Source organism: Alligator mississippiensis, chromosome 1 (genome assembly GCF_030867095.1).
Source record: "Alligator mississippiensis isolate rAllMis1 chromosome 1, rAllMis1, whole genome shotgun sequence".
Lineage (NCBI taxonomy): Eukaryota > Metazoa > Chordata > Crocodylia > Alligatoridae > Alligator > Alligator mississippiensis.
Window position 1 is genome coordinate 141,539,743 of NC_081824.1, and position 22,941 is coordinate 141,562,683.

At 44.9% G+C, this 22,941-nt stretch overlaps 1 long non-coding RNA gene across 3 annotated transcripts in view; it reads left to right on the plus strand.

The window, feature by feature from the left end:
* The window catches only part of LOC132243999 (uncharacterized), a 158,678-nt gene extending 140,907 nt beyond the window's left edge, over nucleotides 1-17,771 (plus strand). For 2 of the 3 annotated variants that reach the window (XR_009455624.1, XR_009455621.1), the window contains 3 exons: nucleotides 11,152-11,473; nucleotides 11,869-11,982; nucleotides 15,469-16,017. This is a non-coding gene — a long non-coding RNA (uncharacterized LOC132243999). Of the gene's footprint in view, nucleotides 1-11,151; nucleotides 11,474-11,868; nucleotides 11,983-15,468; nucleotides 16,018-16,961 lie in introns of those variants that run through there. The other variant, XR_009455622.1, reaches the window with a different exon arrangement.
* The last annotated feature ends 5,170 nt before the right edge of the window (nucleotides 17,772-22,941 follow it).

Sequence of the window (22,941 nt, forward strand, 5' to 3'; positions counted from 1 at the left end):
TAGGAGTTTAGCTTTCACTTCAATTCGCCTACATCATAATCTGGATCCAGCAAAGCAGTGCTAAATAGTATTGGATATCACGCAGGGGCTATTGAAAAATTTGACGATGCTGCCTGGTTTGAGTGTCAGATAGGCATTGGCAGGATCAATTTACAGCCATGCCAGACATCTGAGTAGGTCTGAATTATGCTTGTTCCCCACAAAAAAAACTGTACTATGAAAACTGATGTGCTGTGGTGCAGAGGGAAAAGAAGAGATTACCTTCTTTTACTTTAAGGATAGTATTGGAATCTAAATATTAAGCAAAGCTGGTAAAAATACCTTACAAAAATTTCCAAAGACATCTCACATCTGTACAACCTCTCCTTTTCCCACCCCCTCCCTGAGAGCTTTGGGAAATTTAGATTTATACCTGTATACCTGATAGTAGGTGCTTCTCCCTTTTCCTCCTGTGCTAGGAAAAGAGATACCCCTTTATAACAGAAGCAAGGATTCTGAAGTAATCTTTGCTGCCAAAATGATTTTTTTCTCCAATATAAAGCAACGGGGAACAGCAATCAAAATTGATTGTCCCAGTTAAAAGTCTGCATCATGATGTTACCAAAAAAAGTACCATGATGAGCTCAGCTCTTCTGACAACATGTCGCAGTAAATATAGACAGGAACCCGTTAAGATTAAACAGTTCTTTGGCACATCGTACATTTTCTTGATTCACTGTGTATCATTAAACTTTTTCTTTATGATGCTTTGTTTATTTCATGGACAAGACATTAAATTCAAATTACATCTTGAAGGAGATTTACTCAGTTCAGATCTCACCGTGGAAATACCTCATTATCTGTATTTGTATTTCTAATGCAGATGAATGGGTCAGACCTTAATAGCAGGTCAAGGAGCTTAGGTGGATGTAGAAACAGTAAAATCAAAGGCATTTTCTGCATTAGCTAGTCTACTGCAACTTTTTTGTGAGGGATCTACAAAATATTTATGTATGTATGTACACAGAGGTGATAAAAATGATAGAGAGCCTTTTTTCAGCTCCCAAACTATAATTTAATATTTTATTGTTGATTATGGTGACATTAAATAGTCAGTAAAACATGTATCTGTATCACACAGTGTATAAATAGGATTGCAGTTGCCTGTCTAAAATGCTTAAATATTTTCAGTGGATAGTATATAAAATTGTATCTTTCCCTTCATTCCCTTTCTCCTTCTTCCTTTGCTGGTTGATCATGAACTTGAAGAGAAAAGGCTAACATTATGTGATCGAATTCATTGTACAGAAGTAGAAAGACTTTACTGCCATTAATTTGAAAAAAGAAAGTGTGTCATGGCATCTTTCTCTCCTTTCATCTCAAGATAAGCATTTTGTAGCATTTAATAAAGTGCAAAGGGTGAGTGCTCAATTGAAGGTCTTGCACAATTCGTAAAGGTCTTTTATATACTATCATAGGTTTCTTTAATCACTTGCTGGCTCCTACTACCCGCTGAGATTCACTTCCCCCCAACCTTAAGTTAGGGTTTGCCATATTCAAATAGCACATAGTCTATTTTTAGTACAAAACTGAAAGGTAGTATTTTTGATGATAACAGAGCTTCTGACTTAAATCAAACCCGTTCTGTTTTTTAAAGAAAATCAGTGAAGAAATGGTCTCTGATTCATGATAGATACTCTTTGGCCCCTTTGAGAATACAAGTATTTGTCAGTTTAAACATTCCCCCCACCTAGCATTGTTTTTAATACACATATCCAATCACACAACAAACTGAATATTCTCAATTCCATTTGGAATAGATGGGCTCAGCATCCCAGGAGAGGTACTCAAGTGAGCAGGATCTGGCCAAAACAGCACACATACTCTTTTGTTCTGATCACATACAAACTACTGATGCTGTATGACCTTCAAGATAATGTATACATTTCTTTTAACCTGCCTGTCATTTTTATTTATCATAATGTTTTGCTGTCTGCTAAAATCCCAATAAGGGCTGTATTATAAAGATAAGCCTTTCTGTAACATTGCCTTGTATTTTTGTGTAATGAAAAAGGAGTGTACTCTAAATTGTGTTCCAAGATCCATCATTCTGGTATGAATAACATCATGAGTTCCAATTGCAAATGCATTTGATACTTTTTCAAGAGAGAGATTTCATAGATTTCATAAACATTAGGGCTGGAAGGGACCTCGGAAGATCATCGAGTCCAGCCCCCTGCCCCTGGGTCAGGAAGTCAGTAGGGATCATAGGATCCCAGCAAGATAAACATCCACATGTCTTTTGAAGGCATTCAGGGTAGGTGCTTGAACCACCTCTGGCAGCAATCTATTCCAAACCTTGGGGGCTCAGACAGTAAAGAAATTCTTCCTTATGTCCAGCCTGAAATGGTCATGGAGGAGTTTGTGACTGTTCGACCTTGTCATCCCGTGAGGTGCTTCGTGAACAGATGTGCCCCCAGATTTGGGTAAGCACCCCGATTAACTTATAGGTGGCCACCAGATCACCCCTGAGCCTGCGCTTTTCCAGGCTGAAGAGTCCCATGGCTCTCAGCCTCTCTTCATAAGGTCTGTTTTCCTGACCTCTGATCATGCAAGTGGCTCTCCTTTGGACTCTCTCAAGCTTCTCCATATCCTTTTTAAATTGTGGAGCCCAAAACTGGACGCAGTACTCCAACTGCAGCCTCACCAAGGCCAAGTACAACTAGAGAATGACATCCTGGGATTTGCTTGAGAAACATTTGTGGATGCAAGCCAGCGTTCTGCTTCCTTTACTAGCAGCAGTATCACATTGAAGGCTCACATTCATCTTGTGGTCAATCATGACCCTCAAATCCCTTTCGTCCGTAGCGCTAGCCAGCGTAGCACTGCTGAGCCTACAAGCATGCTGCAGGTTTTTCTTCCCACAATGGAGAACCTTGCATTTTTCAGTGTTAAACACCATCAGGTTCTTGTCCGCCCATTTCGTGAGCCTGTCATGGTCAGCCTGGGTCACCCTTTTGTCCTCAAGTGTGGATGCTTTACCCCAGAGTTTGGTGTCGTCGGTGAACTTGGCCAGTCTGCTTCTGATACCAATGTCCACATCATTAATGAAGATGTTAAATAGTATAGGCCCAAGCACAGAGCCTTGGGGGACTCCACTGGTCACAGGGCGCCACAATGATTGACTTCCATCAACCACCATCCTCTGGGTCCTACTGCAGAGCCAATTCCCCAGCGAGCAGATCATGGTGAGGCTAAGGCCACAGTTAGCCAGTTTTGCTAAGAGATGATCATGGGATACTAGATTGAAGGCTTTTTTAAAGTCAAGATATACGACATCAATCTCTTCTCCCTTGTCCAGGTGATAGGTCATCTGGTTGTAGAAGGAAATAAGATTGGTCAAGAAAGACCTACCCGCAACAAACTCGTGCTGGCTATCCCTCAGGATGTTGCTGTTGGCCAGTCTGTTAAGAATGGCCTCTTTGATAATCTTTTCCAAGACATTCCCTGGGATAGAGGTCAGGCTGATGGTCCTATAGTTTGCCAGATCCACTTTCCTCCCCTTCTTGAAGATAGGCACCACATAGGCCTTCTTCCAATCTTTGGGCACTTCACCAGAGCACCAGGAGTTCTTGAAGATCCATGCCAGAGGCTGAGCTATGATGCTAGCCAGCTCCTTGAGTACCCTTGGGTGTAAACTGTCAGGGCCAGCTGACTTGAAGGTGTCTAGCGTCTCAAGGTATTCCTTCATGAGGTCAGCATTGATGCGGGGTAAGGAACCTCTCTCACCTGGGCCTCCCTGTCCCATAATGGGTAGGGGTGTCCCATGGGACTGGTGAAAGACCAACACAAAGTACCCATTTAGCAAGTTGGCTTTTTCCTGGGCGTCGGCTGTCAGTTGTCCCATATGGTTTAGCAGGGGACAATGTTGCCCTTGCTTTTCCTCCGGCTCCCCATCTATCTAAAAAAAGACTTTTTATTGTCTTTGATACTTGTAGCTAATTGGAGTTCCAACATAGCCTTGGCTTTCCTGGTTCACTCCCTGCAGGTCCAGACCAGTGCAGAGTATTCCTCCTTGGAAGTGGATCCAATCCTCCATCCTTTGTAGTCTTTCTTTTTAGATGCAGGAGGTTTGCAAATTCCCTGCAGAGCTAAGGGGGCTGCTGTGCCCTTTTGCTGCCTTTCGTCCGAGATGGGATAGACTTTGCTTGCACATCCAGGATCGCTCCTTTGAGGAGCAACCACTTGTCCTTAACTCCCTTCCTCTTTGGGTTGTGGCCCTTTAGGGCCTTTCTGACAAGCCTCCTGAGCTTGTCAAAGTCAGCTTTTCTGAAGTCAAGGACTTCTGATTTGCCAGCTTTACGGTGGATGGTGAAGGTGATCAGCTCGTGATCGCTGTCATCCAGCTTCCCTTTGATCATTAGGTCACTGATTAGGTCATCCCCATTGGCCAGAATCAGGTCGAGCAGTGCTTTACCTCTCATTGGCCCATCAACTTCTTGCGTCTGATACAGCTCATTCACGCATGAGAGAGCTTTATGTCTGCTTGGATTTGGCTGAGTGCTCTTCCCATGAAATGTCTGGGTAGTTAAAGTCTCCCATAACAACCATGCACTGGGAGCATGAGGCCTCAGCTAATTCCCTGGTGAACTCCTGGTCAAGCTCTTGATCCTGGGCAGGAGGGCTGTAGTAGACTCCCACCATTGTATCCCCTGTGCCGTGTTCACCACAGATTTTAACCCAGAGGGTCTCCAGTTGTCCACCCTGGGCGCCAATGTCGGCTTGCAGTGACACGCAGCTTTCCTTGACATAGAGAGCTACACCCCCTCCCCTTCTGTCCACTCGATACCCTGTACAGGGTATAGCCATCTATATGTGTGGCCCAGTCATGGGTGGAGTCCCACCAGGTCTCTGTTATCCATATGCCATCATAGTTGTTTGTGTTGGGCAGGAGGACAAGTTCCTCCTGTTTATTCCCCAGGCTCCTGGCATTTGTGTACAGGCAGGCAAGTGTCCCTTTGGGGGCCCTTGCCTTGCCCACAGCTCACTTCAGGGCTGAGGCAGGAGTGGGCTCCCTTAAGTGCCTTTGGAAAGAGACTGTGAGCTTTGGAAAGCCACTGCACAGTGTGTGCAAGGCCTCCTAGAGAGAGGCATAGTTGGCTCTTCTCTTAGAGCAGGGGTCTTTTGAAGTTTACCTGCAGGAAACTTAATAATCATTTACTGAGAAAATGTAAATAGCATCCACTAGGTATACTATGGAATTCCACTGGGTGGAATTATAGAAATGTGTGAGTAATCTTCAACTCCAGCAAAGAAAACTGATAAGCGTGGGTAGTTAATGTGGCCACCCATTTTCATTTTGGTACAGAAATTCTGGAGTTCTCATGCTTTGTCCCAACTCCTTTAAAATATCTCACCCCATAAAATCACTGATGCTAATGTCTCTTTTGTAACCACGAAAATTGTCATTGCTTAGGACTTGATCAGAATTGTTAAAGGAGATGACATGTTAGCAGCAGCATAAGGATTAACAACACCAGTTGCAAGATCAAGGGTCTGCTTGAGCTGAGTTGACCCATTTGGTTATCAGAGCTAAGGCATGTTATTTTCTGTAGACAGTCATATCCAGGATAGTGACATGGTTGTTAACTTTAGCCATCTCTGACCCTTGAAATCCAAATAACGAAGTACCCATTAGTAACTGGGTTGACTGATTGTGGTCCTTAGCACAAATTTTTAGTACAGCTTAAATTCATGCCTACAAATAGATTGCAAAATATCTTAGTTGCCCTGCCACTGCATCCTAGATAGCAGCATGTTTCAAAAAGATCATTCTTCATTGAATATGCATCCTTGTGTGCTTTTTTTGATGCAATATACATTTTCTTAATTTTTTTAATCAACTGACAGTTGTTTCAGTGTTCCATTGATTTCAGCTTCAAGACTGGGTTTGTAGATTGGTGGTATTACATAAATCAAGTCTTAGAACTACAGGTGCTATCCAGGCATTCCAACATACTGGCTATAGCAGTGGTCACCACCCAGTGGATTGCAACGGATCAAGATCCACTGGTTGGTGGCCACTGCTATAGCCGATATGTTGAGATTGAGATCCACTGATAGATCTTGGAGCCTCTTGTGGTAGATCTTGGAGCCTCTTGGAGTTGATTTGAGGCTGCATTGGGGGCCTGAGTGCCCACATGCATGAATGTGCATGCCCGAGCCCAGCAGGTCAGTCCATAGAGAAGGGAAGGGCCAGGGGCTAGATTGATGCCCCCATGGTGAGAGACATTGCCACAGGGGCAGGGCAGGAGCAGGGGTAAACTGAGTGGGGCCCTGGTGGGTGGGATTTACCAGCTGGGGAGGCACACCCCCAAATAATTTTTTACTCCTCTGCCTCGATCTGCCTCCCCTCTTTCCTCTCCACAGACTTACCTGCTGGGCGGGGGAAGAGGGGGGAGGGGGAGTGGCAGTGGCACATGGTCGATCTTGGGTTGCTTTTAAATGCCAAAGGTGATCTCCTATTTAAAAAGGTGGGAGACCACTATGCTACAGGGAATGCCCAATGCACTTCTAGAACAAATAAGCATTTAACACATAGTAAAAAATGCTCACTATGCCCATCTTAAGAATACAATGCTGGGCCAAATGGCGGTATCTTTATTTTGTAGCCCAGGGCTTTGTACAGCTCACACAACAGAGCAAACTTCTGTTGAACCCATCCTGCTAGTAAGAAAAATCATATATGGTAAATCTTGATCATCCAACCAATAACAAGGGAGCTTTATTCTGTTCTTATGGACTTCCTGGATTGCCTCCCCTTCTCTTGGAAACAGAGGTTGATATCCCGCTGCTAGTTCTTTTGAATGCTGTTTTAGGTATAAAAGCATAGCTTGTATTAAATAAGAGAATCTCAGTAGGGTGCCTCCTGGCATTCAGTTTCTCAATCAGTGGTGGTGAGAAGGGAAATCAGCACTTTAGATCTGTATCTGTTGTGCTCAATAGTGGGATGAAATGGGAGCTCAGGGCATTTCATACAGTTATGTAATGAGACAGATATTTCTTTCTCTGGGGGATCTGGGTTACCATATTTATATCCATATATGAATATTATATTTTGTCTAGACTAAGGAAGATGGGCAGTTTAAAAAAAAAATGCCTTGTCACTGCCAAGAGCATTGTGTAGACTGTATGCACCTTGCTGGGTCCTCATTTAAAATAACTTTTCACAGCCAAGCTTCTGTTGGGATCTTGTGCTTTGTTGAGCTTTGCCACATATCTGAAGGCCTAACTGATTTTCATGGGCAGTTTACTCCACCATTGTCTGCTAGTCTTGGGTATGACCCAAATTCTTCCATTGTTACCTGAGCCATATGCAGTATCAAAAACTTAACAGATAAATTTTTTTCATGGCAAATTCAGGACATTCTAGGAACTATGTCATGTCACTGTAGACTTTTGAAAGAGGTGGTCTACTATCTTGCTGGCTGGTGAGCAACAATAATGAGCAAATAACATGCTGACAACCAACATCATATTTTTTTCTCTCCTTCTCAGTCTACTTGTTAAATTTTTGGGGGCTACAAGCTGCTTTGGAGAATCTCATGGGCAACCTTTTCTGTGAGCTATAGGCTGGGGACTGTTAGTTTAAAAGTTGTGCTATTCTCTTGCTCTCAAATATGTCTTCCTTTCAGGCAAAAATGCCAGTGATGCTGTTAGGACAGTGGGCCACATATGTAAAGGTATTTAGCCATCTAACTCATATTGAAATCAATGGGAGTCACCTTAACACTTCTAAAATGCTGGCAGTATAAATTTAGGCTCACAATCTCTTGTGAGATGCTCCTGAGGGCACTCCATTTCTCTAGGATCCACCTATAGTTTGCAAACTTGTCTAGTGCTTTGAGATATTGGAAAACTGAAAGCTGCTATATGAAGTCCTCATTCAAAGCATTAATTTTAGCTGGAAAGTAGTCATAGATTTTAATGATGTCACTCACATTTATTTACATGTAAAATTAACCATGTGCTGAGGCACTTTGCTGAATGCAGACCTAAGTATTGGTAGGGCTGTGCAAAGCTTCAGTTGCTGATTCAATTGGGAGGAGATTTGGCCTGATTTAGTGGCCAAATCTCTGAATCTGAATCAAATCGGGAAACCAATGAAAAGGTCCAAATTGATCTGAAGCCTCCAAACTGATTCAGAAAAGATTCAGAGGAGATTTGGAGATTCAGGCAGTCCCCACTTGCCACTGCAGGGAGCTGGACCCAGACTCCATGCCAGTAAGTGTCAGGGTAGGGGTCATGGGGGGACCCCCACCAGGCCCCATCCCCTGCCTGATCCCCCAACCTCCCTGAGTGCCTCCTGACCTTGCCTGCTCTCCCAGCCCTGTCAATGGATGCCCTGCCCAGCCACAACATCCCAGGATTAAAAAAAGAAAAAAAGGCCTGCACTCACCAGCTGCTGCAGCAGCTGTTGGGGCCTCTGGAGGCTCATGGCAGAACCTCCCCTCCCCATGCAGTGCGGGGCAGTGGAGGCAGTGGGAGGGCATTTTACAGCCTTATAGGCTATTTTAACTCTAGCCAAAAACCCTAACTCAGGTGTGGTAATAGTAACTCAGACCTTGAAGTGACTGACAGTGAAGTATTGGATGCATAGACAAGATGTTCACTCTGAATAAGAGATACAGGAAACCCTTGCTATTCACAAATCCGCTATTTGTGGATTCAATTGCACCAACGGGGTGGGTTGGGGCAAGTGCCACCGCAGATCCCTCTGGCAGTACACTAATCTCCTGCCTCTGTATAAGCAGGCATGGAGCGCTGTGCAGGGTGGGGGAGGGCAGAGCCAAGGAGAGCAGAGCAGAGAGCAGAGCCAGGCGGGCAGAGGGGGAGGGCAGAGCTGGGTGGGCACAGAACAAGTGCCAGGGACGGGGAGGGAGGCAGCAGCAATGGTGACATCTTTTCCCCCGGAGGAAGCCGTGGTTGGTCCCCAGGTGCTACGGGGGAGCCCCACACTTCCAGCTTCTCGTGGGGACTGGGGATGGGAGCAGGGGGCAGCTGTGGGGTCTGATAGGGAGTCCTGTCAGTATTCACGGATTTTGCCATTCGCAAGGATCTCCATAATGGATTCCTAATGAATGATGAGGGTCTCCTGTATATATTTAACTGTAATGATTACTGGACTAATGGCACATTATCTTTTGACTAATTTTTTAATATTTTTGCCTAGGTTGTTAGGGTTTTGGGGGATTTTAAAATATATTATTTGGCAAATTAGTGCACAAAGAGTTATATTTGTTTTTCCTTTCATCTCAAACTGAATAATATAGTGCCAGTCCCCTAGCACATTAGTAAAGCTTCTAGTTTCTCTTTACCAGGAAAAAAATGAGTTGTATTACATGTTTTGATGTGCCAGACCATTTGCACCTTCCTTTTCAAAATCTTAGTTCTGCCCATGTAGATCTATCTATCTATCTATCTATCTATCTATCTATCTATCTATCTATCTATCTATCTATCTATCTATCTATCGCTACCTGGTTGGCTACACACACACACACACACACACACACACACACACACACAGAAGAGATTCATAGTTTTTATCTCCTTAGGCTATGCTGCTTCTGAACAATGACAACCATAGGTGACATTTGAGTGCTGCCAGTGGGGGAGCACAACTCCTTGCTGCCGCCACCGCTGCTGCTGGGCACTGGCTCCAGTGAGGCTGTGGCCCCATGCTTGTGACCCAGCATTGGCACAGAAATTTGGCGGGGCATATGCTCCTCATGATCCTCCTACACGTCGCAAATGATGACAACTATATTTTCATTTTGTCCCCTAATCAGGGATAGGTAAGGAACATTGTAATTGGGTCTAATAGATAAAGGATGGTAATAGGTGTCTATTATATCCAGTGATTTAGCCTTTCCCTAACTACATAAATGGCATCATTTTCTTTTTCTTCTCCTTTTTTAGTAGACCAAGCCTGATTTTCCACTCTTATTGCATCAGACTAATTCTATAACCATCATGGATTGACACCAGCATTAAAATGGGATGACTGGGCCCTGGAGAATCTGGGTCCTTGTCTTTAAAGTTTGTCTGGTTCCTAACTTAGTTCACAATACTATGACCCACAGGCTGAGTAGGAGACCAAGTTTGTGGTACAGGAAGTTGAGTCATCTTAGATATTTAGAGGAACTTGTTTGAAAAAGTCATCCTGGTTTGTCTCTTGCTGTTGGATTTTCCAAGTGTTTTTCATTTCCTTTTCTAGCACCCAGAATGTACATCTTTTTTACTACTAACAGTTAGTCAAAATTGAGCTTTGTTTAATTCATTGGGCTTTTTACAAAATGTTATATTTATATGAGAGTGTTTTATGATATTTATACTATGGCATAAATATTTTTGCAAGTACACTATAAACCAGATTGCCTCTCCCCCGCACTGTGACTTCAGTGAAAGTTTTTTACATTCCTGTGAATTTAATGGTGTCTTTCTATTGTTTCTAAGGTCTCTGGCTCTAGGCATGCAGGCACTCATTAACAAGAACATACACCAATAAACCCCTCAGCTCAAAAAAAAAAAAAAAAAAGAAAAAGAGTATATTCAATGTCCATCAGATGGGCACAACTTATTGTGGAAACTCATACTTTGGGTCCAAAAGACCAGTGAATGCATAATGCACATGAATGGAAACAGTTTCTGTAGGTTGCCTGAATCTGGTTATTCAAAAATTATTCCCACCCTGAATTGAGACAAAGAACAATGAGATTAGCAAAAGATTTTGAAAAACCCATCATTTTGGAAGAAAAGTATGAAGGGGGTCAATCTTAGCTCTTTTCAAAAAAATCAATCATGTTGATACATTTCATTTTGTTTTAGAGTTTTTGAACTCTTTTCTAAGTAGAAAGACATTAGGCCTCCACCCAGATGGAGCCTTGGAGCAGGGCGGTGGCACCTGGGTCCCCTGTGTGCAGGGGTTGCCTGGAGGGTCCTCAGAGGCCTGGGGGCAGGGGAGAGGCCAGGGGTCCCCCCACCTGTCCCACATGTACCAGGCTTGAGGCACTGGAGGGGCAGGTGGTGGTACTCCAGGCAGAGGTGAGCAGGTTGAGGGGGATCAAAGCAAATGAGGAGGAGATTGATGGGCACTTCCTTTCTCTGCAGAGCCAGACACCAGGCAGAGGAGTGGACTGCAGAGGCCCCAAAGCTGATATGGAAGGATGGACGACAGTCACCTCCAGGACCAGGTCACTTGTCACAGAAATGGATCCACTGGTACAAGTTGGGGAACAGATATGAAGCCCTGGCTGCACTGGAGGAGAGTGCGGTGGAGGAGACGGCATGGGAGGAGCCCCAATCCATCCCCGAGCAAGCTGAGGGCCAGACAAACTACTGGAGGAAGAGGAGACGTGTCATCATAGTGGGCGACTCCCTACTGAGAGGAGCAGAGGGAAACATCTGCTGCCCAGATCCCATGGCGCGTGAGGTGTGTTGCCTGCCAGGGGCCAAGATCCAGGATGTCATAATTAGGATTCCTGACCTGATCCAGCCCTTGGACTACTATCCCATGGTCCTCATCCATGTGGGAACCAATGACACGGCCAGGAGTAATCCTGACCATGTCATGGGTGACTACAGGGCTCTGGGGGCCAGGCTTAGGGAGATGAGGGCTCAGGTGGTCTTTTCGTCCATCCTCCCGGTCAGAGGTCACAGTAGGCATCACAACACCTGCATCAGAGAGGTCAATCTGCTGCTCAGGAGTTGGTGCCATTGTGCAGGATCTGGCTTCCTGGACCACGACCCACACTTCCTGGCAAGGGACTTCCTGGGACATGATGGATTTCACCTCTCAGCGAAAGGTAAAAGTCTTTTTTCCAACAGGTTGGCTGATCTCCTACGTCAGGCTTTAAACTAGCTCAGATTGGGGACGGGGAGGCAGAAGAAGGAGAACATCAGGAACCTGCAGTCCATGGGATGTCCAGCAGTACAGCACAGGTAAGCAATAAGTAGGTAAGCAATAAGGGGTCCATTGGGCATCAGAACCAGGGGGCAATAAAGGCTCCAGTCACAGGGCTCAAGTGCCTATACACTAACGCTAGGAGCATGTGGAACAAGCAGGATGAACTAGCACTCCTGCTTGCAGAAAACACTTATGACTTAGTGGGGTTAACAGAAACCTGGTGGGACTCTACCCATGACTGGGTGGTACACATTGAGGGCTATAAGCTGTACAGAAATGATAGAGTAGGGAGGAGAGGGGGAGGGGTCACGCTCTATGTCAAGGAGTGTTATACATCGACCCTTATCAAAATGGAATTGGAGGAGGAGAAAGTAGAAGGATTGTGGATTAGGATACACGGAGGTCAAGTGGAAAGGGATTTGGTGGTAGGGATCTGCTACAGACCTCCACACCAAGGGGAAGAACTAGATTTGGAACTCCTGAGGCAGCTCTCAGAGACCATAAAGACTAGGGAAGTGGTAGTCATGGGGGGACCTAAACTACATCTGACATCTGCTGGGAGACGCAGACAGTAAATTCCCACTGTTCGTGCAGGTTCCTATCCTGTGTGCAGGACCTCCACCTGATGCAGGAGGTCCCACTAGGGGGAATGCCTTACTGGACCTGGTACTGGCAACATAGGATGACATGGTAGGGGACCTACAGATCAGTGAGTGGTCACCTGGGGGACAGTGACCACCAAATAATAGAATTTGCCATAAGGCATAGAGTGGGAAAGGTAACTAGTAGGGTGGAAATGCTAGACTTTAGGAAGGCTGACTTCAGTGAGCTCAGGCGTTTAGTCTATGACGCACTGCAGGGTAAGAGATTTGACGAGATGGGAGCCCAGGAAGGGTGGCTGTGCCTTAAGGAAGCAATCCTTCGGGCATAGAGGGAGATGATCCTGATGCAGGGGAAAAGGGGGAAAGGGGCCAAGAGGCTTCCTTGGCTAACCAGAGAAATCCAGGGCAGCCTAAGGGCAAAAAGGGGGGCATATAAGCAGTGGAAACAGGGAGAAATTACTAAAGAGGAGTATGCCTCCTCAACTCGCAGTTGTAGGGAGGCAGTTAGAAAGGCCAAAGCTACCATGGAGCTGAGGATGGCATCCCAAGTTAAGGATAACAAAAAATTGTTATGTTTTTCAGAGATATGGGGAGTAAAAGGAAGGCCCAGGGAGGAATAGGAGCACTACTGAACGGGCAAAAGCAGTTGGTGACAGACAAGGGGGACAAGACTGAACTCCTCAATGAGTTCTTTGCCTCAGTGTTCCTAAACAAGGGGCAAGACAAGTCTCACTGTGGGATCATAGAAAGACAACAGCAGGGCGCCAGACCACCAAACGTTGACTCTGAGATGGTGCAGAGTCACTTGGAAGGACTGGATGCGTTTAAGTCGGGAGGCCTGGATGAGCTCCATCTGAGGGTACTGAAGGCACTGGCTGATGTCATTGTGCAGCCACTGGCAAGAATATTTGAGCACTCGTGGCGCACAGGCCAGGTCCTGGAGGACTGGAAAGGGGCCAATGTGGTTCCTATTTTCAAGAAGGGGATGAAGGAGGATCCAAGCAACTATAGGCCAGTCAGTCTCACCTCCATCCTTGGCAAAGTCTTTGAAAAGATTATTAAGGCTCATGTATGTGAGAGCCCAGCAGGAAAAATTATGCTGAGGGGAAACCAGCACGGGTTCGTAGCAGGTAGATCATGCCTGACTAATCTAGTCTCTTTTTATGACCAGGTTACAAAATACCTGGACGCAGGAGTAGGGGGTAGATATTGTTTACTTAGACTTCAGGAAGGCCTTTGATATGGTATCCCACCGATACTAATGAACAAGTTAAGAGGCTGTGACTTGGATGATTACACAATCCAGTGGGTGGTAAATTGGCTAGAGGGTCGTACCCAGAGAGTGGTGGTGGACGGGTCAGTATCGACCTGGAAGGACATGGGCAGTGGGGTCCCGCAGGGCTCAGTCCTTGGACCGATACTCTTCAATGTCTTCATCAGCGACTTGGATGAGGGAGTGAAGTGTACTCTGTCCAAGTTTGCAGATGATACAAAACTGTGGGGAGAAGTGGACACACCGGAGGGCAGGGAACAACTACAGGCAGACCTGGACAGGTTGGACACATGGGCAGAAAACAACAGAATGCAATTTAACAAGGAGAAATGCAAAGTGCTGCTCATAGGGAGGAAAAATGTCCAGCACACCTACTGCCTAGGAAATGACCTGCTTGGAGGCACGGAAGCAGAAAGGGATCTTGGAGTCCTAGTGGACTCCAAGATGAACATGAGTCGGCAGTGTGACGAAGTCATCAGTAAAGCTAACTGCACTTTATCGTGCATCAGTAGATGCATGACAAACAGAGCCAAGGAGGTGATACTTCTCCTCTATCGGGCACTGGTCAGACCACAGTTGGAATACTGCGTCCAGTTTTGGGCGCCACACTTCAAGAGGGATGTGGATAACCTGGAGAAGGTCCAGAGAAGGGCCATTCATATGGTTAAGGGCTTGCAGGCCAAGCCCTACGAGGAGAGACTAGGGCACCTGGACCTCTTCAGCCTCCGAAAGAGAAGGTTTTGAGGTGACCTTGTGGCTGCCTATAAATTCATCATGGGGGCGCAGAAGGGAATTGGTGAGGCTCTACTCACCAAGGCGCCCCTGGCGTTTACGAAAAATAATGGCAATAAGCTAGCAGACAGCAGATTTAGACTGGACATTAGGAAGAACTTCTTCACAGTTAGAGTGGCCAAAATCTGGAATGGGCTCCCAAGGGAGGTGGTGCTCTCCCTTACCCTGGGGGTCTTCAAGAGGAGGTTAGATAGGCATCTGGCTGGGGTCATCTGAATCCAGCACTCTTTCCTGTCTATGCAGGGGGTCAGACTTGATGATCTATTGAGGTCCCTTCTGACCCTAACATCTATGAATCTATTATACACTGGAAACACAAAGTTATTTCAAACTGAAAAACAAAAAAATTGCAGATGGAGACATTTGAAACACGATAGTTCAAACTTAAGAAAAAAATCATTGCAAGATTTAGTAAAATAAGCACTTCCCTGCAACAGTTTGTTTCAGCTAATCAGAGTTTTCTTCCAAAAAATATGTTTGAAAATTATTGCTTAACTCTAGCACAGACAGACCTAGGCCTCCATTTGGGAACCTATGTCTGTACAGCAGACCACTTAAGCATGAGGTTTAAGATTTAGAATCAGGTCCCCTGTCTGTGCTTCTGGAAAATGTAAGCACTTTCTGGCATATCTGCTGTACAGTCTTTGTTATGACTTCTGGAAGCTGCCGTGTGACCAGCATATATGCATTTTTAGTATTGTATTATTTGACCCTATTTGCCAGTTTGCACCTAACTTACTCACACTGAGGAAATCTGTAACAGATACTTAAGAAAGGAAATGTTGCTGCACACCAAAGCACTGCATTGATGAAGGTTTAATGGTCCAACTGAAGTTTAACATTTTTGCTTCTAGGGTGTGTCTGCATTGTGAAAATCTGCAAGGCAGGGGCAGAAACAGAGAGGCACCATGCAGTGGTGTGGTCATCCACCCCACCCCATTTTTTTGGACCATGCTGTGGGAGCAGCAATCAGAGACTTTGAATTCTGTGAAATTGGTGAGAAGTTGGCTGCCTCCCCATGTTTAGTGATATGTACCCTCCCCTCTTATCCCCTCCCTCCCCTGCCCACCATTGCCACTGATCTGCAGTCACCAGTTTCCCCAAAGGCAGCCAGGCAGTGCATGGAGCCAGGCTCAGCTGGGGACAGTAGCAGTGGTGGCAGCTGGTGATTTCCCCCTCCCTGTCCACTCCCCTGACGTGTTCCCCACCAGCCTAGGAGCAGGTGCAGGGAGGTAGTACCTCCTGCTACTGCTGCTTTCCCTGGCTGGGTCTGGTTCCCCATGCATCTCAGATGGAGTGGAGCAAGAGCAGTTCTGGAACTCCCCCTACCCACAGGGTACTTGGGGACAGTGAATGAAAGGACAGGGGACATGCTGCAGAGCATGATGGGGAAGGGAGGTGGTGCTGAAAGTTGGGATGGGGTGGGTGGGATTCTTACCTGATTTGGGACTTAAAAAGTTCCCAGCTGCTGCTCTTGCATTGTGATGTTGCTGCCCCAGTGGGGGGTGGGGGCCCGGAAGGTGGGGTGTAGCTACCCCTGCAAAGTCAATTGCTACTTGTATATGCCCCTTTACAAAATCCTGAATCTGTGCATGAGTGGGGGTTTTGGGGAGTTTTTTTTTTCCGGAAGCAGTACCAACCCGATTGGTGTTGTCAGAAGGGAAAACGGTTGTTTCAACCTGCTCTGAGCTGGTCTAGTTGACAGTGGTAAACCACTCAGAACCATGCATATGCTAGTTCTAGGATCATTGCAGTGGGAAGTCTATTTAAAATACTCATTCTATATAAGGGCAGTATAGGCTCACTTCCTGATTCACTACTATGCTAGTCCAGTTTTACATCAGCATAACTGTATCATTTGTTTATAGTGATGATCCATGTCTTTGGACATTAGGTAAGCATTTCAGACAGAATTTTACTCTCAGAATAAATTCACATTAGGTTGCACATGAACATTATCATGTGGATTAAGAGCTCATTGAGGGATCAAGAGTACAGTGGATAAGGATTAACTGCAGAGAATCAGGCTGGAGGGTGGGGAGCAGCAGGTTGGTGCTAGTTCCAGGGGTAGTCCCCAGTCCTCCATGGGAGTGTGCAGGACCAGGGCTTGCTTTTATTACCTTTCTCAATACATTAACACAATGTACAGATGATTGGGAGGTAGCAGAAAGGACTGGCAGGGTGTGAGATGTTCCTACAAGAGGACCTAGAGACTAGAATACGAGTTCTATCCCAGGAAAACATAAACTAATGGGTTGTGTAAAATTGTCCCACCTACACATACTCAGTGGCAGGGAGATGATAGCTGGAAAGCACTGAGCTGGCATTAGCTATTTTTTTCCTACAGGTTTTCAAACAAAGACAAAGCCACCAGACCCAGATGTCCTGGCTTGGTATTCAATGGCCTTGCTACTGCTGTTAGAATGGCTGTGTGTGCCAGGAACAGTTTCCTGTGCAATATCTATTTAAAAGGATGTGCCAGCCTCACTAAACAAGCAAATTTGATGGATGTAATTAGTATGTCATTCTGCAGTTGTAACAGAGATGGTACTTAAATGCCCATTAGGCTCAGGAAGTAATACACTCGGAAGTTAGCACCTCTCTCTCAGGACTTGATGGAAAGTCCATAAAAGTCAAAGGGCTTTGGATCAGGCCTCCATGCTTTTGTTTGTATCTTCTTGGATTTAGACTCAACAAAACCAACTATGCACCATTTGCACTGGGAAGGTTAATCTCACAACCAAAGGGGTTAGAAATGTGTGCTATAAAAATGTTTAGAGTCTGCAGAACACAACATATTCTGCAGTTTCTATGGAGTTTTCTGCAGTGCACTTTTTCTGTTCGTTACACTGCCAAATCTCCAGTGTATTATTCAGAGGTAGAAATAAAACCATTGCTCTGCTTTTCCAGGTTCAGTTGCTAGTAGAGTATGCTGCTTGCTTATTCTCCAGGAAAAAAATGGCTTTGTATCAAAAGTAGATTCAAGACCATTTTCGTTTGTATGAGGCAAGTGCATCAATTATCTGACATCTCTAAATTTCGGATACGTTAGTGGAAGATCAAGATAATCTAAGAAAGATGATCAAGCAGGGGTGATACATGCTAATTCCTGTGAGATCTTGCAGAAGTTACCTTGAAATTTCTCTGTAATGCCATTTTGTTCCATCAAATAAAATAGAGTTATCTTGAAATCTCATAGTAAACTGTGGCATTTTTTTGCAATAACTGTGCAGCAAGCCTGTGTTTCCAGAAAATGGAAAAAGTATAATTAATAGGTCTGATTCAGCACTACTGAAGAACCTGGGATGCTTTCCATCAGTTCTAATGGTAGTTGAAATGGGCCCTAAATTTCCTACAGTGGGAAGATGAGGCTTCCTAAGTTAGGTATTTTAGTTTATTTCCTTAGCTTTGTAAGAGGTTCTTTAGGGGTCATGTCCTGCTCTAAGTGGAGTATTTCAAGCAGCAAAATGGACTACTCTCTCATCTCCCTTCCCCTTCCACCCCACTCCCCTTGACAAATACATATTGCCTGATAATAAGGAGATAATAAAGCCACACATATCCAGTTCTCAAAACTCTTGGCTCTCAAAAGCCGAGGCAAAATATCATAGCTTGCAATATGGTCAAACAGTTAAGCCTATTGCAGAACCAAGGGGTTGAAAGAGGAATTTTTCCTTCTGAAACTGGAAGTGGGGGGTGGGAGGGAGGATGACATTACTCTGTCAGTAGCTTCCTCTTTTCCTAAGAAAGCTCCCGTTTAAACAGCAGTAGCTAATTGCAGAGTATATCACAGGGGAGTAAGGTCCAACAACTAGGTGAAAACACTTAAGAACTGCCAGGTTCAGAGCAACCTTGAGTTCCACCCAGCAATTCATTAGATGGCAACACCCATTCCAGAGCAGTGATGTATTTTTCCTCCAATATGTAACTGCTTAAAATGTGGACATCATCAACATCCTGTGCCTGCTTCAGCTTCTGAATGGGCTCAGTCTAGACTGGTATATAATGGCAATCTGCCATTCAGAGGATGGAGATGTACATAGGTATGGCTAAGTGTACAATGGAAATGAAGGACTGCACTCTTTTCAACAGATGCAAATGTGTTTTAGTGAAGTGCTTTTGGACAAAGCCAGAGCATCCACAATAAGCATCCTAGCATCTAACATGACACTTAATTTTCTCACCTGCTTTACAAATGGAGTTATGCTCCGAGAGGGAGCGGCGATGATAAAAATTCTATCACAGCTTCTGTCTGCTTTTCACCAGCTCACCAAAATGATCTCAGTTGTGTCTGGATTAATTGGCAATCAGTCAGCTCTTGATTCAAGCTTTGAGTTCATTTAGACTTTGTGTAATGTGTTTGATGGCACCAACTGAAAGCCATTAGCACATTGAAAAGAACTGCAGTACATAATTCCCTGATAACTACCACAGAGGCCTCATATATAAGCACACGTGTGTGTGCACATGTGTGTGTATTGGACAGGATGTATGACAATAGGGACCACCTTGGTGCACAAGAACCAAATGACATCAATTTGGTGCTACCAATCAGCTGTTGAGCTCTCTCAGAGAAATAAATGCCTGTAAGTAATTTAATACATCTCATGGCTAATCTAAAGCTCCAGGCTGACTTCAAAGAACCACTCTTTCCCTTTGGCCACTGCTTGGAGGAGCTGATCTCATATTTCTACCAGCCTGTTATCTGAACACACTGGGGGAATCTAAGGATACAAACAAGTTAGCAGTTGTCCCATCAACAATTCTTGGGAGAATGCCAGTGTCAAGAGTTGGTCTCATAAGCACTGGTCTCTAAGAACCACTGGCATTCCTGAAATACGGATATGATGAATAGGGTAGGCTGTGAAGATAAAGTCATTTCAGGGATACTCAGAAATATCCTTAATTGTCATATGGCCATTAGATTCTGCTGTTGTAAGTACGGCCGCCATATAGAACCACGGGAAATCTGGGACACTGCCCCTCCCCCCCCCCCCAAAAAAAATAGTGGCACTGCTACAAACAGAGGCAGAGTGGCATGGCACACCACACAGGTGAGTGGCAACGGTGCCTGCCTGCCTGCCTGCCTGCCTGGTGCACCATGCTGCTCTGCCTCCCCACTGGACTGCATCCCATGCCTCTATGATTCCCTCCCACCCCATCCCAGTGCATGCACCCTCTCACCTAGCACAGGGCCATTTGGTACCTCTTGACTTCTGGCTGAAGTGCCTGAAAGGAGGTGTGGACTGTCACACAGGGGCTCTGGGCTCCATGCAGACCTGGGCACACAGCACCCCTGTAGGCAGCATGGCCAGGCACACAGCTGTGCCACACCCCATGCCCATTCTGCATGGGTAGCGCATGCAAGTACCTGGTATGGCAGTGGCTGCAGCCTGGTGGCCTCTTGCTGCTGCTGCAGCTGCAGCTGCCAACTGGCTTGGCCCATCCTGGCCAGGGCTGCAGTCTCAGGGCAGAGCCCAGAGCTGCTCCCCCAAATACAGGTCCCTGCCGGCAGCTGGATGGGCAGGAGGGGGAATTGACACACACACACACATGCACGTGAGCAGGTTGGCTGATTCCCTTCAATCTTGGACTTTTGCTTCAAGTTTCACCAACCAGTTAGGATGCCAGGACTGTTCCGGCTAAACTGAGATGCGTGGTCACCTTAGTTATAATTATTTTATAAAATCCTGTGACCATTACATTGATCTCACTGAAGCAACTGTGTCCCATCCATTCAAATTCTAATGCAAATTCTTTGCAATATCCCGTCTACATTTAAATTGACTATGACTATCAAAAGCTTTACTACTTCACGTCTCTTTTTGAATACAGCTAGATCATTATTCTCGGCATTATTATTGGGCTTTGGCTGAAGGCAGGACAGGGATTAATTTAGCATACAGCAATTGCCTTTTTTTCATAATTATGAGCATTCCCATCCCACTATAAACAACACCATGTTTTCCAAGAGGCAAGGTCCACACGCTACTCACAATACTTAAATGTCACTTGTGATATTGGAACTTGTGCCTGATCAAGTCTGATCCACCTAGTGTCTAATATCTGGACTGTAGGCAGAAGTAGCCAGCAGTTAAAATTTTGAGAACATGAAAGACTTGTAAAGTGTGCCAAACTCTTTGTTCAGTGGTACACAAAGGTAAAAAATCTCCTTCCTTATCTCCTACTGTGATCAATTCATGTCCAAGAAAATTAGATTTAATTGCCTTTACCATTGTTTAAAGCTAAGAAAAGTAGTATTTTCAGGAAGGACTCTTTTCATTGCAGTTTTTATTCTAGATTGGCATGCAGTGGATGTTAAAACCAGAAGCAACAATTTGAGTGTAATTAGGTTTTAAATGTATATCTTTTTAGTAAAATAAATAATAGCTGGCTTTTACATTCACTTAACAATAAAAGCAAGATTTTTTTATCATCCTTTGCACTGTTGAACCAATAAAATGGCACCCATACAGATGAATGAATATAGCAGTTAAGAGTTTTAACAAGTTTCTTTTTTGATTTTTCCTATGCCAGATAATCTGACATCTCTTAAACTGTATATTTTCAGGGACAAATTTAGGCAGCTGTATTCCCTGCTGGGGGATTTGAACCCACAGTCACCAGGGAGAGCACTGCTATTAATGGATAAAGATGTCAGACAACATTACAGGAGTACCCACAACTGCATATTTATCACAGTGTCATAGGGTCCCTGGCAAACCAAAAGATTGCACTGTTTATTCACAGTGAAGACATTTAATTAATGACTAGGCCTAATCAGGCTGTTTTATTATTTACAAGGATTCCAGCGTGGCTTAGCTCAGCTGATATGCAAACAAACTGTCCTCAGCCTGCTCTAATTAATAATTCTGAACCAAGCACAGAGAGTGGCACTGTCAAGTAGCTTGTTGGTGATTTACAAACACCTCCTCTGCTACGTTTGCATCGCTTGCATGCAAATGAGCAGCCACCCCTGCAAATCTTTCATTTTAAAACACAATGTGCTGTCTTGTTGATTACAGGAATGCCCTTATCTTTGCACATGTCTTAATGGAGACAAATGCTTAACTTCAGCAGGTTCCTAGGGTCTTTCACGGGCACAAAACTACAATGGACCTCATTTTAGAAGCACTCAAGAGGAAGAGGGGAGAGAAGATGCACATACCTTATTGGCATTGTTTATAGTTCTAAAAATCTTTTCCTCTTAAGGCATATTGCCAAACCCATGCCTGCCAAAAAGTCCTGATTTTCCACTGCTGTGTCTGTTGAGTCTTCTTTTCCCCCTGTGCGAGGAAGGTGGAAAACAGTGATATTCCTGAAAATGAGAGTAAGGTGACATTTTGTACCTACTTTATGGAGTCATATACCACAATCCAAGGTGTCAAGCATTGAAAAATCAAGTTCCAAGTTCTTCAGTGATATGTATGAGCAGAAGTTTCTGGGTAAAGGTACATGATGTTGCACGTGGGTAGCAACAGTTTGCATTGTTATAGCCTTTGATTTGAGAAGAGATTACAAAGTGCTTCATACATAACAAACAATATGACTGTGAAACAGGCATTGTCATCCTCAGACTCTAGAAATGGAAAAAGAGGGAGAAAGACTAGAATCAGGGTCAATTAACAAGTCAGTTCTAAAATCTAGAATAGAGCCCAGCTTTCTTGTCTTCCACTCTTGGGTTTTAACCAGCAGACCACACCATCCCTGAAAATTAATTCTAAGTATAATGGAAGAAGTGTCACCAGCAGAGCAATGTAAGGCAGATGACAACAGTTTATAAGCATGATTCATCACCACAGATGAATCATCCAGTGGGCTTTAAACTAGTCTCGCCGGGGGAAGGGGAAGACGAGGGCAGAGGACGCCTTGGACCACTAAACCAAGCATCACCCACAAGAACAGCCCAGCCTAGACTGATGATGAGCAGAACAAATACCCAGGTAAGCAACAGGGGTCTGGGTAGTACTGGGATTAGGAGGCAATGCATACATCTTCAGGAGGACTCAAATGCCTCTACACTAATGCTTGTCGTATGGGGGAAAAGCAGGAGGAACTTACCCTCCTGCTAACTAACACAAACCCAGACATAATGGGGCTCACCAAAATGCACGACTGGGTGGTGAATATCAAGGGCTATAGGCTGTACAGGAAAGATAGGACAGGGAGGAAAGGTGGGGGTGTGATGCTCTGTGTCAAGGAGAAATACACATCCTCAGTGAATAGCACTGGGTCAGAGGAGGGGCACACTGAAATGCTCTGGTCCTGATGATCTCCACCCCAGAGTGCTGAGGGAATTAGCAGAGGTCATTGCGGGACCCCTGGCA